Here is a 4,097-nt window from a genome sequence, read left to right on the forward strand (position 1 = left end):
CCTTGCAGTGGGTCCCCCAACACTGAAAAAAGTTACTCTTGCAGTGGGTGCACCCCAACACAGGGAAATGCAGTGGGTCCCTCAACAATTAAAAAAAAATTTTTACCCTTGCAGTGGATCCCCCAACATGGAAAAGAGTGTTGCCCTTTCAGTGGGTCGCCCAAAACAGGAAAAAAAGGTGACATTTGCTTGGTTTCCCCAACATCACCCTTGCAGTGGGTCCCCCAACACTGAAAAAAGTTACCATTGCAGTGGGTGCACCCCAACACAGGGAAAAAGAAAACATTACCTTTGCATTGGGTCCCCCAACAATGAAAAAAAAATTTACCCTTGCAGTGGATCCCCCAACATGGAATAGAGTGTTGCCCTTGAAGTGGGTCCCCCAAAACAGGAAAAAAAGTTACATTTGCAGTGGGTCCCCAACAAAGGGGGGGGGGGGGAACATTACCCTTGCAGTGAGTCCCCCAACACAGAGGAAAAAAAACATTATCCCTGCAGTGGGTCCCCCAACATGGAAAAGAGTGTTACCCTTGCAGTGGGTCCCCCAAAACAGGAAAAAAAGGTTACATTTGCAGTGGGTCCCCCAACATGGGGGGGGGAACATTACCCTTGCAGAGTCCCCCAACACTGAAAAAAGTTACTCTTGCAGTGGGTGCACCCCAACACAGGGAAAAAGAAAACATTACCTTTGTAGTGGGTCCCCCAACAATGAAAAATTTTTTTTACCCTTGCAGTGGATCCCCCAACATGGAATAGAGTGTTGCCCTTGAAGTGGGTCCCCCAAAACAGGAAAAAAAGTTACATTTGCAGTGGGTCCCCAACAAAGGGGGGGGGAAACATTACCCTTGCAGTGAGTCCCCCAACATGGGGGAAAAAAACATTATCCTTGCAGTGGGTCCCCCAACATGGAAAAGAGTGTTGCCCTTGAAGTGGGTCCCCCAAAACAGGAAAAAAAGTTACATTTGCAGTGGGTCCCCAACAAAGGGGGGGGGGAACATTACCCTTGCAGTGAGTCCCCCAACATGGGGGAAAAAAACATTATCCTTGCAGTGGGTCCCCCAACATGGAAAAGAGTGTTGCCCTTGCAGTGGGTCCCCCAAAACAGGAAAAAAGGTTACATTTGCAGTGGCTCCCCCAACGTGGGGGAACAAAAACATTACCCTTGCAGTGGGTACCCCAACAGGAAAAAAAATATGCTGCCCTTGCAGTGGGTCCCTCAACACTGAAAAAAAAGTTATCCTTGCAGTGGGTCCCCAAAAAATGAAAGCATTACCTTTGCAGTGGGTGCCCCAACACTGAAAAAAAAGTTACCCTTGCAGTGGGTCCCCCAAAAAAGAAATCATTACCTTTGCAGTGGGTCCCCCAACACTGAAAAAAAAGTTACCCTTGCAGTGGGTCCCCCAAAAAAGAAATCATTACCTTTGCAGTGGGTCCCCCAACACTGAAAAAAAAAATGTTACCCTTAAAGTGGGTCCCCCAACATGGAAAAGAGTGTTGCCCTTGGAGTGTGTACCCCAAAACAGGGAAAAAAGTCACATTTGCAGTGAGTCCCCCAACATGGGGGGAAAAAATGACCTTTACAGTGAGTCTTTTGCCTTGGCAGTGGGTCTCCCAACGTGGCAAAATATGTCCCCCAACTTAGGCCCCCTCAAAAGCCGCCTCTCTTCACTGTCTGACCAATAGCAGCTTTCTGCCACTTCAGATCATCTCAGCATTGATATGCTGCTGGGAAGAGACCACACGCATGAACAAAAATGCAGACCTTCACCTGACAAAGGCACGGGGGGCACCATGAAAGTACAGTCAGTTTTTTCTTTCTTTCACACAGAAGATTTTTGTTATATTGTAAGTTGATGACATTTCTGCTATATGACTTTTCTGGATGCAAACGTCGCTTGGCTGGTTTCCGCAGGTTTAACGTCACCCACACACGTCTCTGCCATTTCCTTATCTGTCATACAAGTAACATGTGACAGCGTGTGGTTACCCGCTAAGTTGTGAAATAATCCGCAATAGTGGCCAGACATGAAACAAACCCCCCGAGTCTAAAGAATAACCCCGCTGTATGTTACCAGCCTGCACAGTATCCCCTTGTAATGAAAACCGTGTGTGTTTTTCTTTTCCGTATCGTCTGGAATATCCCGCTCACGCCGCTTGTTTATTTTATTGACAGAAAAAAACCTACAGAAGCTCAATTTGTACTTTTTAAACTCAAAGGAATTAAAGTCGTTTCTCCAGAGTTCCTGGCACAGCTTCAGAAGACAGCCGCCCACCTCCAGCTACCGCCGAAGTCTGCCGATTCAAAACCGTTGGTCAGATTTGAATGAAGTTCATTCCTTGGGGCGAAGATTTTATAGAGGGGATTAAAAGTGAACTGCAGGAAGGTAGAAAAACACTATTTTCTCCGGTTATGTATATTTACAGTGTATGTGTATATATATATATATACATACTGTGTGTGTGTGTGTAAATATACAAAACTGGAGAAAGTAGTGTTTTTATGCCTTCACCCCAAGGAATGAACTTCATTCAAATCTGTATGTATATATATATATATATATGTACAGTGGGGCAAAAAAGTATTTAGTCCCCACCAATTGTACAAGTTCCCCCACTTACAGAGATGAGAGAGGCCTGTAATTGGCATCATAGGGAGACCTCAACTATGACAGACAAAATGAGAAAACAAATCCAGACAATCACATTGGCTGATTTGGAAAGAATTTATTTGCAAATTATGGTGGAAAATAAGTATTTGGTCGCCTACAAACAAGCAAGATTTCTGGCTCTCACAGACCTGGACCTTCTTCTTTAAGAGGCTCCTCTGTCCTGCACTCATTACCTGTATCAATGGCACCTGTTTGAACTTGTTATCAGTATAAAAGACACCTGTCCACAACCTCAAACAGTCACACTCCAAACTCCACTATGGTGAAGACCAAAGAGCTGTTGAAGGACACCAGAAACAAAATTGTAGACCTGCACCAGGCTGGGAAGACTGAATCTGCAATAGGCAAGCAGCTTGGTGTGAACAAAATCAACTGTGGGAGCAATAATTAGAAAATGGAAGACATACAAGACCACTGATAATCTCCCTCGATCTGGGGCTCCATGCAAGATCTCACCCAGTGGGGTCAAAATGATCACAAGAACGGTGAGCAAAAATCCCAGGACCACACGGGGGGACCTAGTGAATGACCTGCAGAGAGCTGGGACCAACGTAACAAAGGCTACCATCAGTAACACACTACGCCGCCAGGGACTCAGATCCTGCAGTGCCAGACGTGTCCCCCTGCTTAAGCCAGTACATGTCCGGGCCCGTCTGAAGTTTGCTAGAGAGCATTTGGATGATCCAGAAGAGGATTGGGAGAATGTCATATGGTCAGATGAAACCAAAATAGAACTGTTAGAAACACAACTCGTCGTGTTTGGAGGAGAGAGAATGCTGAGTTGCATCCAAAGAACACCATACCTACTGTGAAGCATGGGGGTGGCAACATCATGTTTTGGGGCTGTTTCTCCGCAAAGGGAAGAGGACGACTGATCCATGTACAGGGCAGAATGAATGGGGCCATGTATCGTGAGATTTTGAGTGCAAACCTCCTTTCATCAGCAAGGGCATTGAAGATGAAACGTGGTTGGGTCTTCCAACATGACAATGATCCCAAACATACCACCCGGGCAACGAAGGAGTGGCTTCGTAAGAAGCATTTCAAGGTCCTGGAGTGGCCTAGCCAGTCTCCAGATCTCAACCCCATAGAAAACCTTTGGAGGGAGTTGAAAGTCCATGTTGCCCAGTGACAGCCCCAAAACATCACTGCTCTAGAGGAGATCTGCATGGAGGATGGGCCAACATACCAGCAACAGTGTGTGCCAACCTTGTGAAGACTTCCAGGAAACGTCTGACCTCTGTCATTGCCAACAAAGGATATATAACAAAGTATTGACATGAACTTTTGATATTAACCAAATACTTATATTCCACCATAATTTGCAAATAAATTCTTTCCAGATCAGCCAATGTGATTGTCTGGATTTGTTATCTCATTTTGTCTCTCATAGTTGAGGTCTCCCTATGATGCCAATTACAGGCCTCT

The sequence above is a fragment of the Staurois parvus genome, unplaced genomic scaffold (genome assembly GCF_062004578.1).
Source record: "Staurois parvus isolate SC_StPar_1 unplaced genomic scaffold, SC_StPar_1.0 ptg001304l, whole genome shotgun sequence".
Taxonomy (NCBI): domain Eukaryota; kingdom Metazoa; phylum Chordata; class Amphibia; order Anura; family Ranidae; genus Staurois; species Staurois parvus.